At 38.2% G+C, this 12,876-nt stretch overlaps 1 protein-coding gene across 6 annotated transcripts in view; it reads left to right on the forward strand.

Annotated features, from left to right (window-relative positions):
• Positions 1-8,947: 8,947 nt before the first annotated feature.
• Positions 8,948-12,876, forward strand: part of LOC127426135 (plasma membrane calcium-transporting ATPase 3-like) — a 153,480-nt gene continuing 149,551 nt past the window's right edge. For 5 of the 6 annotated variants that reach the window (XM_051672700.1, XM_051672697.1, XM_051672699.1 and 2 more), the window contains exon 1: positions 8,948-9,632. The gene's annotated coding sequence lies outside the window, so the exon portion shown is untranslated. The remainder of the gene's footprint in view (positions 9,633-12,876) is intronic. The other variant, XM_051672696.1, reaches the window with a different exon arrangement.

Here is a 12,876-nt window from a genome sequence, read left to right on the forward strand (position 1 = left end):
AATTTTCAGTCTGGTCCATCATGCACATTTTTGAGTAAGCTGACAGGCGATCTCTGTTTCAAAAAGATCATTTTAAAGGTGCACTCAGTAACTTTTGTCTTTGTGTCATCTTGGACTTACACTGACACCTAGAGGCTTGGATGCAGCATCATCTAAAATCAATAATTTTCATAGTTTAGATGCCATTGTAGAAATTTAGTATATACAGTCAGCCATAATTACTTTAATCAATGAGTGAAAGTTTCAAATAACAGGACGGTTACTGAGATTAAGCGAGGAGTATTCAGCTGGTCATGTGATTCTAACATGGCAGCCCTCATGTGCGGACCCTCTCCATGTAGAATAAAACAGCTTTTATAAGGTTACTGATACTACTGGAGTCTTCATTTTAATGTGAGAGGTCATGATTTCCTACATATATTGCAAAATTACAATTCATGTCTTTATGAGTTAAACTTTTTTAATGAGAAAAAAAAATTACTGAGTGCACCTTTAAATATTTAAACTGTAAGACTGGACTTCCATCCCTGCAGCCACCATGTTTAGCATCATGATTCCTCCCATTGAAATGTATACTAGTCCTATAATGTCTCTGACCAGAACTCTCCTGACATTCAGTGGTAAATGGTCTGCACTTATATAGCACCTTTTTAAACCTTAGCAGTTCCAAAGCACTTTACACTGTGACTCTTTCACCCATTCATACACACATTCACACACCAATGACAGCAGAGCTGCCATGCAAGGCATTAGCCTGCCATTGGGAGCAACTTGGGGTTCAGTGTCTTGCACAAGGACACTTTGGCATGTGGAATCATATGCGCCAGGAACTGAACCGCTAACTCTGCAATTAGTGGCCAACCCGCTCTACCACCTGAGCCACAGCCGCCCCATCAGTGCAATGATGTATGTGAGTGCATTGACTTGTATAAGCTGGGTCTGATGAGAACTAGTTATTTCTTTAATTGACCCTCACAGTACCCTCACCAGGTATAATCACTAAGGAATTCATCATGGTTTAAAGTGGTGTGCTGTGCAGTGACTTTTATCCAAGTGTCCTTATGGTACCTTTTTTTAAACACGTTGTCACAACAGAGTGTTTCTGCAGTCAGAGCTCATGAATTTCTGAGCATTAAGAACAGCCTGGCTCTAAATCTAATTGTAGGTTAGAGCAACAATTCTGGGGTTCAGGCTTGGAAACATTTTCTTCTTAGGGTATTGCACTGTCTGTGGAGTCAGGACAACCCTGGGGTAAAAAAAAAAAAAGGGCTTAAAATGACATTGATAAAGTGAGTGTGCATTATGGGCAGTGTGCAAAATGTGCATTATGGGCTACTATAGATATTCTGAATAATGTGTTTAATCACAAATGAGAAATGATTTATTTACACATTATAGCAAATAATGATTAAAGGCTTGGATAAATTATTTTTGCTTGCCTTTTCTAATAATTTTGACTTGGGTTAATACAGATTATTTATATCATTATTAATTCTATTATTATAGGACCAAGTAGAAAATGCTCTGCAAAAAATCCCAGAAGGCAATCATTAGGAGGTCAAAGCATGCATAGCAAGTTGCAGGTGAAATATAGATTGCCTGTCAGCGTAGCCATGGAGACCACTTGTCGCACATGTTCTTGGGTGCACACACTCACACCCACACCCACACCCACCCACTTGTACATAGACAATTATATACACTGTATACAAAATATCATCAAAACTATTAGCTCAAATTATTTTGAATATTCAGCTATATATTCTTATAGCTACAGTTGACTTCAGGTCGACACGGTGTTTGGCTTTGGGAGCCAAAGTTAGTGGGAGAGTGGCCAGAAATAAATGCAATTCTCTGTGGATGTTCATAGTTATGTTGGCTTGAAAAATCAAATATCAAATATCCCAAAAATCCCAAGAATCCCTAGGGTCAGTAGATATTCGGGGCATAGTCCAGACCTCTGTGGATACATATGGGGCCATCCTTTGATTAACTATTTGGTATGTTGTAATATTATAAACTTTATAATAAAAGTTTACATTTTACATCTGAGGTTTCATCTATATAACAAATCTTTAAATATTATTGAAATTGAAAGGTCCCACAAACTTTTGTCTCAGCCTCAGACATGTTAAAAGATCAGAGGTTGTGTGCTTTTAACACTATGTGAATTAAAACATGATATTTTGGTTAAACTAACCAGAGAAGTTAAGTCACACCCCCTTATTTCGCATATACACTCGGTATGGACAGAGGTGTCCAGAATGTTTAAATCGGACATTTATTTAAATGTTGCCTCGAGCATATGGCAGAACCCAAGATTGTGTATCGGTAAGTACCCTTTCTGCTGGTCTGAGTGGATTGGGAGGGGGGTTACTACACTCAGTGATCTATATGAGAGTGGAGTGTTGAGATCGTTTGAAAATCTGGTTCAACATTTTGGGATCCCCAGATCTCAGTTTTATAGGTATTTACAACTGCGCCACCTTCTTTGTACTGTCTTTGGGAATAACACACACACCCCTAAAGCAGCAGATACTGTTGGAGAGGTGATTACTGCTTTTGGAAAAGGTCATGAGGCATCAGTGTATTACTCCCTGTTAATTCAGAGTTTGGGGGACGGAGCTTTAACCTCTCTTAAGAGAGTATGGGAGAAAGACTTCAACTTGGTATTGGAGGAGGGAGTGTGGGCTAGGATTATTTAAAAAGGTTAAGTCTGCATCTAGAGATGCAAAGGTGCATCTTATGCAATTCAAAATTTTACATCGATTCTATTGGACCCCCTCTAGATTGTATAGGCTTGGTCTTAAAGACACACACACCTGCTGGCGATGCCAATCAGAGGATGGAGACATGGCCCATGTTTTTGGTGGTGTATTGAGATCCAGAAATTCTGGTTGAAGATTCAGAATTTTATGTCTGACGTGGTAGGCACTCGGGTTTCGTTTTGCCCCAGACTTTGTGTTCTGGGTGATGGGGTGGTCATTGATGTGGGGGATAGTCATATAGAGAATTGGGTTCTGACCTGTGTAATGCCAGGCAGGATATTTTGAGGTATTGGAGGTCAGCTGGTGCGCCCCCGTATCCGGAGTGGTGCATGGGGGTTGTGGGGTTTAAATGTTGTTTTATATATATATATATATATATATATATATATATATATATATATATATATATACACATGTTTTGTATCTCCTTGTTATTGTATGATTTAATTATAAAAAAAATAAAAAATAAAAAAAATAAAAAAAACATGATATTTTGGTCCCTCCGGCTTTATGTAGTTTCACGCATATTGTGTACAATTTGCAGTTTAATAGCCTAGTATTGATTCACCGGCTGTTAGTTTTAAAGATAGCAGACTGTCAGGTGGCTATAATAAAATACAGTAGTTGCTTATGAGAAAAAATAGTTGCTAGATTTGCCATAGTGTCTTTGGTTTTGCAAAAATGCAAATGTCCTGGCTCGTGACTTATGCTGCCTTCACATGCAATCAGAATTATTGTAAATAAGAGTTTCCCACTCGGATGTTGCACATGAATAACCCCTTAAATCATAATTATGACTGGGAAACTCTGAAATAATTTTGATTCCCGAGTTTCCAAGTTGGGAGGAGATGTAAAATGTAATCACGGCAGAGAGGAGAGTACGGTTTCTGTAGTGAATGGTTTTAATAATTTTTCTAAATACAGCTAATTGTTAGCACTTGCTGTTTCGGTCATATTCATTTATGTATATCAAATAAAAAAAAAATTAAAAAATAAACGTTTCTCAAGAAATATTTATAAATGAACCATCGTCCGTGTCAGTATTCAATTCAGTCAGTACAGTATTTGTTATTCAATCTGTATTTGTTATAGCCCAATTAGTCACTGTATGTAACCAGTTGATCCATGTATTTATCCACAGACTAACAAAATTCCAGGATCAGCAGTTGCAGATGTAGTGAAAAGGTTTTAAAATTATCACGTATAATATTTATTGGAGCACTTGAATTGGCCATCAAGAATGACTATTTATCAAAAAAGTAAAAGATTATTTGAAATGATCTGTGCATAACCCAATTAATATTCATTAGTTTTGTGATGTCACAACACCCCCCCAAAAAATAATAAAAACGGCCCCTACCACTTTTTAAAACAAAGTGATGCATTGATTGCAAGGACTGTCCCCATGGAGAAACCAAGGGTCAGGTGTTTAACTCAAAGCAATAGTCTCCATTAGGAAGGAACTTTTCATCTTTCCTGCTTTACTTTCCATCTTAATCACTACCCGAATTTGCAGAATTTGTAATAACATATATTCTTTTTTTAAGACTAATACTGCCCCCCTCCTCAGCTCCTGATGTGCACATATTCAGAGTAAAATTCTATGAAACGGGCTTGAGCAAGAGCAATGTCACCAGAGTGAGATATACGATGTCAGTTTACATGGCCTACATCTTAATTTTTTGCTTTTCTTAGTATTTTAATGAAGTTTGGTTAAACTTATTTTAAATAATTTGAAGTCATCTTGAGGCCCCCTTGGAAGTTTGTTGAGAACCTCTGACCTACAGTGTACACTATTTCATAAGTCATATGCATACTGAGAAAGGGTTTTAGTGGAGCGAATTTTTAACCTTGGAGCTAGCTCATTGCAAGGATGACACACTCTAAGGTGAGATGTTAATCTTTGCAGAACCTAGTGTGTGTGTCTATGTGCTTTGCAATGTGTTGAGAGGCATGAATTTGTCAGACTAAAGAAATGTTGCCAAGAAGAACTGGTATTAATTTTCTGCCTTTTCTGCCTGTGTATTATGTTTGTACTGAATATGACAATATGTATTTCGATTAGAGTGAGATATCTCAAGCAAAGAGGAAACTATGTTATTTAAAAGATATTATTTTGTACATTATTTTGAAATAGTCAAAGAGAAGGAAAGTAAATTGTTCCACAAGCAAAATTGATATACTGATCGTTTAAAAAACTGAAAACGAAATACTACCCAGTGCCCTACAAAGGCAAACACAGTAACAACACCAAAACTAAAACCGAGAAAAATGGCTTTAAAGCTGTTTGGTTGTCAGCCAAATGTAAATTGTAAAATTTTCTCACTCTGTCAATGCCAGGAGAGATCAATAAAAGACCTAATTCCAGTCATAACTTAATTTTGAAAAAAATGTGTTGTTACAGTGTTTAGGCTTTGTATGACATTAAACTGTACATACAGAGGGAAGACTGCAAAAACTAATCCATGCTTTTTCTATGACATGACACAGAGAAAACCATGCATAAGATAAGCCCAATCAATTTGTGGGGATACATACAGTATGTTTACATTATATAAACCCATTCCGCATGTGTCAAGTGGTTTTGAGAGAGTGATTTGATGGAATCTTTAGTTCCAAAGGTGGGCATGTCTGCCTCATCAACTCGCTGATCTAAAATCATGACAGATAGGAAAGAGTTATACAGCATGCATTGTCCTGGGATTTATCTAAAATATATAAGTAAAGGTTTTAGGTAATTTTACAAAAAAGGAAAGGGTCTCAGAAAACATTTCAGAGAGATTTTAAAAGCTGAGCTATTCAGCTTTTTTGGCAGTTTTTTTGGGTGCCAGATAGTGATCGAAATAATGCATTATTAGTCTATGATTGCAACAGCAGAAGAAAAACCCTGACACCACAAAGCCCTGTTTTTCAAAGGCTTTCTCTATACAAAATAAGTAATTAATAAGTTATTACTAAATAATAAAATAAACTAACAGTACTTGATAGATAAATGGTGTGCCTGCTTTCTACAATCATCCTTGTATTGGTTATCTGACACTGTGCATGTCAAATCAAACCCACTGACAAAGCACTGTACGTACAGTAGTTCCTCAGTGCAAATATATGAAGGGTGTCATAGCCTAGCCACTTCATGTAAATATCCTAATTTCAAACAATAATAAAAAAATTTAAAAAGCACAGAGAGAACATCACAGTAGAAAATATGGTGTTCATTTCAACTGCCTAGATTTTATGTTCTCCTGTTCATAAGTTACAGGCATGCAATGTTACAGACCATATTCTCCCTCTAATCCAGTGGATCTAAATTTTTTTGGGTCTCGGGTCACTTTGAGAACCACTGCTCTAATCTTTGGCAAATGAGGACATAAAGCTGATTTTTTAACAAACAAAGGAAAATTAAAATTTGAGAGCAGCAGCTAAGGCTTCAGGCATTATCTCTAAATCTGCAAGGAGACATCTCATTTACTGTTCGCTGGTGCTTCGCTACATTAAAATTTGAAAAGCAACTCTGCTGGCTATTTCTGCTATTTATTATTATTATTTTTAAAACATTTCCCCATTGTCTTTGGATGAGCTGTCTGCCCCTAGATTTGCCTGATGTTTTGAGACTCCCATAGCTTCCATGGCTCACAACAAACACACACAAGACTTTTATATTCATATTTGCAGTACTTCTTTACAGTATCTACAAAGTTGCTTTTGAAAAGCTCTCTCTTGTCCTTTGGTGCATTTTTTAACTAAGTCATCTGGGTGTTTTAAAAGTGCAAGCAAATGAAGGCTGCTTATTAGGAAGATCTGTTTAAAAGTCTCCATTATAGAGATGTATATCATTACTATACCTGGGTGAGGATTGTGTCTTGATTGATTACTTAATTGACCCTTCAGAGCTAGTTCATAACACCTAAAAGAGGCAAGACTAGAGGCAAGACTTTTTGTGGCTCAGCTGAGAAGGAGCATAAAGTTTAGATGCATCATTTATTAGTCCATTAGAACGACGGTCCAAACATTACAAGAAAGCACTGCACTTGTTACTTTAATCAGCATCTTTGACCATCTGTGCAATATAGCTGCACTGTAGCACACATTCATAATCTTCCATTGTGTGTGTTTGGTAGGAGGAGAATCAACAGTTTATTCTCAGCTGCTGGCTGCATTTTCCAACCTTCTGCCGCCTGCTGCCACAACACATTACTTGTATCAAATGTAAATACTACATTACAAAGTCAGATCCTTGAGTTGAAAGAGCAAAAGACGTGAAAATAGGGCACACGTAATCCTTTGGGATACCTCGACAGGCTTCAAACAATAGACATCAGGTACTGCTCTCTAAGGGGAGCATTTGTGTTTTGGGAGTCCACACTATACTGAAGTGCTGCAGATATGTTGACACTCTGCATGTATAAATACTGGTATTTAACATAGCCTTGAGCAAGGACATGAAGTGTAAACAAATAAATAATGGAAAACCAAATATAACCAGATGATGATTTAAAGGAATAGTTTACCCAAAAATGAAAATTCTCTCATCATTTACTCATCCTCATGCCATCCCAGATGTGTATGACCTTCTTGTGGTTAAATCCATATCTTCAGAAGTGATATGATAACTCTGGGTTAGAAACAGATCAATGTTTAAGTCCTTTTTATCATCAGTCTCCACTTTCACATTCTTCTTCTATTGTTTTTGGCCATTTATATTCTTCATGCATATTGCCACATACTTGGCAGGGAGGAGAATCTATGCTAAAAAAGGACTTAAAAGGATAGTTCACCCAAAAATGAAAATTCTCTCATCATTTACTCACCTTCATACCATCTAAGATGTGTATTACTTTCTTTCTTCTGCTGAACACAATCTAAGATTTTTAGAAGCATATCTCAGCACTGTATAGGTCCATACAATGCAAGTGAATGGTGATCAGGCCTTTGAAGGAGATAAAGTCAGCATAAAAGTAGTCCATATGACTCCAGTGGTTTATTCAATGTCTTCTGAAGCGATCCAGTTGATTTTGGGTGAAAACAGACCAAAATGTAACTCCTTTTTCACTGTGCATCTACAACAGTCTCCTTGGCGATCAAGATTTTAAGCTTGATTACACTTTCTTGTGCTTGACGCATGCACAGAGCGCTAGATGGTGCTATAAGACGTGTAATTGAGCTTGAAATTGTGATCAGCAAGGAGATTGCTGTTTGGAAAAGGGGAAAAAGTAGTAACATTTTGGTCTGTTTTCACTCAAAACCAACTGGATCACTTCAGATGACATTCATTAAACCACTGGAGTTGTATGGACTACTTTTATACTGACTTTATCTCCTTCAAAGGCCTGATCACCATTCACTTGCACTGTATGGACCTACAGAGCTGAGATAATCTTCTAAAAACCTTTGTTTGTGTTCTGCGGAAGAAACAAAGTCATACACATCTGGGATGGCATGAGGGTGAGCAAATGATTACAAACATTTTATTTTCAGCAATAATGTAGTAGCTTTAACCTTCCTCTCTTCCTCTGTTCATGCATCATTTAAAGTTTAATTTTTTTTTTATTGTTGTTTTAAGTTGATTACAGCCTTTTCATGTAAAAAAGGCAAAAACACTATAATTGCGAAACTGATAAAGCACAGCCTCATTATACAGATGCACCAGTCACATAAATGTTCAAAGAATAAAAACATCTTAGAAAAAGACATGGTGCAGTTACACTTTTATGAGTGTGCAATAATGACAGAATCATAGGTAACAATGGCTACCAAACAGTATTGGGCCACCTGTGGGCTACTGCTCAAAACACTGAGTTCGCATGTCTGGATAAACCTGCTAGAAATTAAACTATTGGTTGCTCATCATGGTATTGGTTGATTGTATGATATTTGACTATAGTTGTCTTGTATCATGTTACAGTTCTCAGTTGGCTTGCCCTTAGTGTCACCAAATATAGATGCTAAACGTGTATTAACTTTAATTAGAAACCATTCTTATCCTCATGCTGAAATAATTATTTTGAAGACCCACCAAAAAAGGTGTCTCATAAGCGCGCTAACACCCAGGATCTGACCATACATTCGTTTCAATTTTCCTTATGATCCACCTTAAATGACTGATCCCACACAAGTCCCTCCCTCTCCGCCGCAGCTCTCCCAACCCTCGTATTGAATCTCTGTCTTCCCTCTTTCGATTTCCAGCCACGACAACCAGTGATTGAAACCGTGTCTTTTTCGTTACGCGGTGAAAGGTTGCGTTTGTCCGCACTTTTCCCGGCGGTTAAACGGGGGTAAGAGTAAGCGGTTCGCCCGCAACATATAGAGCAGTTAACACATAGACAACAAGATCGGAAAAACAAAACTGGGATCTGTTGCGTTGCGTTCCGCCGTAACCAAAGCGGAACATACCTCAATCCATCTTGTGATTATTTCCTCTGCTTTCTGGCCAGGAAAAGACTGTTGGATTGGTTTCGAGCAGACGGGCTTCTTCTCAACGGGTTAGTTTATGCTGGTGTGATCTAAAAAGTTTCCATCTACTATTTATTTACATATACATATATGCGCGGAGGTCAGAATTTATATGTATAAAAAACGACGAATTCCATCTTGCTGGTTGACTGTACCAATTCTAAAGTTAGTTTCCAGACGCAGAGTAAACAAACACGGTTTGCAAGCAGCTTTCCGAAGAAAGACTTGTCTGTCTGTCCGTGAAAGTTTCCACGTACAGACATTCTTTAATCATTCGGAGTTTTGAGGAGAAAGGGTTTGTTTTGAAGCCAAAGGAACGGGGGTTGTTTCTTGTTGATGCACTGAATGAAGAGCAACGTCCCATGTGCGGCTTTCACTCTTCCTGACAGAAACAGCCCTCCAGCCCTAAGGAAGGTTCGTTATTTTTCATGTTTTCTTGTTCTACCCATTTTGTTTTCCTAGCCACAGGTGTGTATGTGAGTGAGTGTGTGTATGTTCCATTTGGCATGTTGTAAATGTTGTTTTAAGCTAGTGCATTTGCTCACAAGAATGAACTATCTTTTGTCAATGCGCGTTGGATATATGAATTTCTGCACTGCTTTCAGTGAGCAATTTGAATGCGTAAGTAGTTGTCGAAGAGTTACCTTTAAAAATATTACACTTCACTAATTGTAAAAAAAAAATGGCTTTATGATCTTGTTTTCGCACAGTATTCCAATAACGCATATAACTGTACGTTGCATGTAAATGTTATGGATATATACGTGCTGCCGCATTTTAGTGCCATTTCACAATCGTTGCTCTCAAGTCAGAGCTGTCAGCACAGTCGTACAACGCCGAGGTGAGAACTGTCGAGATTTTGTGTCGCTCACTTGGCAGCGGTGTCTTCCATTTTCCACTACGGGCAGTCTATCAAGGGTCTCTTTAATGGGCTGAAACAAACGGGTGCATTTCGCGTGAAGAGTAAAGTGTCTCTCTTGCTGATTGATAAAGAGGTAATCAGTCGATCCCTCTGACGTCACCCCCTTGGGTAACATCCACCGCGCTTCTTTCGCGCCTCTCTGGGTGTGTCCTCGCGCTATTGCGTCGAAGGGGAAACCCTGCAATTTGTTCACTGTGAGGAGCTTCGATTTTATGACTTCTGAGGAGAACATAATCTGCCGTCATGTCAGAAAGACACAAATACGAGCCACAGACGAGGTGTGTGTTTGATATAAAGGTTATATGAAGATTATTGTGTATGAATTGTATGAAGCTGGTCGACAAATATGGATTTCTTGTAATTATTGGCCTCCGCTGAGGAGATTACAAACTATCTGCAGTCGTAACATGATCCAAAAAGTGAAGAAATAAGCTTATTAGAAGAAATAAGACTTCATTTACCTCAGAATTTGCACCATTAATGCAAAAGTTGTCTCTTAACCTGATATACTTAAATACCCCGTGAAATGAAAATTAAAGTTTTGCTGTTTTTAGTCCATATCTATTAGCTTTAAGGTCACCTATATGCTAGTGTACTTATAAAATTTCGACAAAATTCGTTTTCAGAAGCTATAAGCATTTAAAATATATTTACTGAGATAACAACCTCCGCGCTTTTACCATAGGAGAGAGTGTAACGGTCAACTAGCGTGTTAGGACAGAAAGGCTGTCTCGTTTCGAAGGCTGCGTGCTAGGTAGGATGCGTCCTTTGAAGGCTGCAGTATACTGAGCGTCCTCCTTTAAACAAATCTCGTTTAACGAGACGGCCTTCGTAGGACAAACGGAAACGGAACGTAACATGGTTGCTATGACAGCACGCCACTCTTTAACAAGCGCTTGGAGTGAGAAGGTAACAAAGTTCCTTTATAAGGGAATATATGAGGTAAATTTCAGGAGAGTTATAATGATGTAGAGAGAAAAGAAAATATATTTTACAGGTGTACGTTTAGTCTAATACTTTATTTTAATTATATATTAACATAATAATACATAAATACTCTGCACCCATCTACTGAGGTACTTCAACTTGAGAATTAACATTACTTGCGTTTGAACGTCATATTTACGGGCAAATTGGCGTGTTTTTTTTTTTTTTAGACATTTCCGTTGAAGCAAAGAATTGTGGGTTGTGAATGCCCACGAAGGATGCACCTCATGCATCTTCCGAATTCCCGTGAAAGAGGGTCGCATTCGAAGGCTACATTCGAAGTGTCTTACTCGCTTTTATGAAATGAGACAGTCTCGATGACGTATGCGGTCGACAAATGCGACCTCTGGAGGGCGCAGCCTTCAAAACGAGATACAGCCTAAGTCACCGTTTGCGGAGACCATACAAATGAATGGGGAGAGCCGTAAACTGATACCAACCTGTTGCAAAATTGTCCTTGTCTTCTCTTAGAAAACAGCAATTTTATCGTAATAAACTCCACCCATAGGGCATTTTCCAAACTGCATTTTTTCGCCCTTGAAGGGCACTTTGAGAAGGGGATGCCACTCGAAGGGTCATTCCATACAAAAGTAAGAAAGTAAAAACAAATTCACAAAGGGCCCTGTCATAAGTAGGGATGGGCACGAGTACTCGGGTACTCGGACGTGGCAGCAGTGATCGATCATGAAAACGATGATCGATGGTGATCACGCATGATGTGACTTTTCAGTTAATTCGAAATTCAGTGACAATTACCTGACAACTAAACACAAACGTGTCAAAGAGGGAGCTTATTTTTAATTTTAGATTGATTATATTGTGATTTTAAGGGCTACATTGATTGTCACAGACGTCTCATAGCAACCAAACTGATATGCAACGCTGCAATGCTATCGTTACGATAATCAAAAGAGAGTGTAATTAACCGTGTTTTGAATACCTGTCTCTGCAAAACGTTTGCTAAACACATTTTATTATCATTTAATGTAAATGGATATTATTTAATAAAAGTGAATGTTTGTCACTGACTGTAAACCTCGCTGCCCTGGGTGCTGAAATGTTTACGTGATGTAACACACACCTGCATCTCGACGAAATGGGAATTGAACATTTCTGCACGAGTTTCCAAGTTAGAAGTCCGACATAATGTGTCATTCCGTTGCACTTTCCCCATTTGAAAGGTGGAAATTCAGACTCTCCGAGTTGAATGGAACATTTCATGAATCATCACATCACAGCAACAACAATACGGAGCATCATGGCTTTCTCCACAGGAGTGAACACTTGGGGAGACACACACACACACACACACACACACACACACACACACACACACACACACACACACACACACACACAAGGCGTGTTGCAGTGGACTCAACGCGCTGAAGCAGCGCATATACAGCAGGCGAGTGTTTCAAACAGCTAGACAGAGCGCAGCTAAATGGAACAGAATGCAGCGTCTTCAAAACTGAACTTCAACTTAACTCGCATATTAAAAACGAGATGGTTATGGTTGCTGGTGCACGCTTACTAAGATTACTATGGTAACCTGAAGGAAGAACAGACAGATGCGCGTTGTGCAAATTCTTTCATTGAGTTGGGCATTTTATTGCATTAATGATGCATTATATTTTGATTATGCAATCTTTTATACATTTTGTAACAGATTATTTTATAACAGCCTATAATAATGAATTGATGATACACTGGAACAAGACGTAACGCAGCAGCCAAAGACGTTTGTCA

The sequence above is a fragment of the Myxocyprinus asiaticus genome, chromosome 35 (assembly GCF_019703515.2).
Source record: "Myxocyprinus asiaticus isolate MX2 ecotype Aquarium Trade chromosome 35, UBuf_Myxa_2, whole genome shotgun sequence".
In the NCBI taxonomy this organism is placed as follows: domain Eukaryota; kingdom Metazoa; phylum Chordata; class Actinopteri; order Cypriniformes; family Catostomidae; genus Myxocyprinus; species Myxocyprinus asiaticus.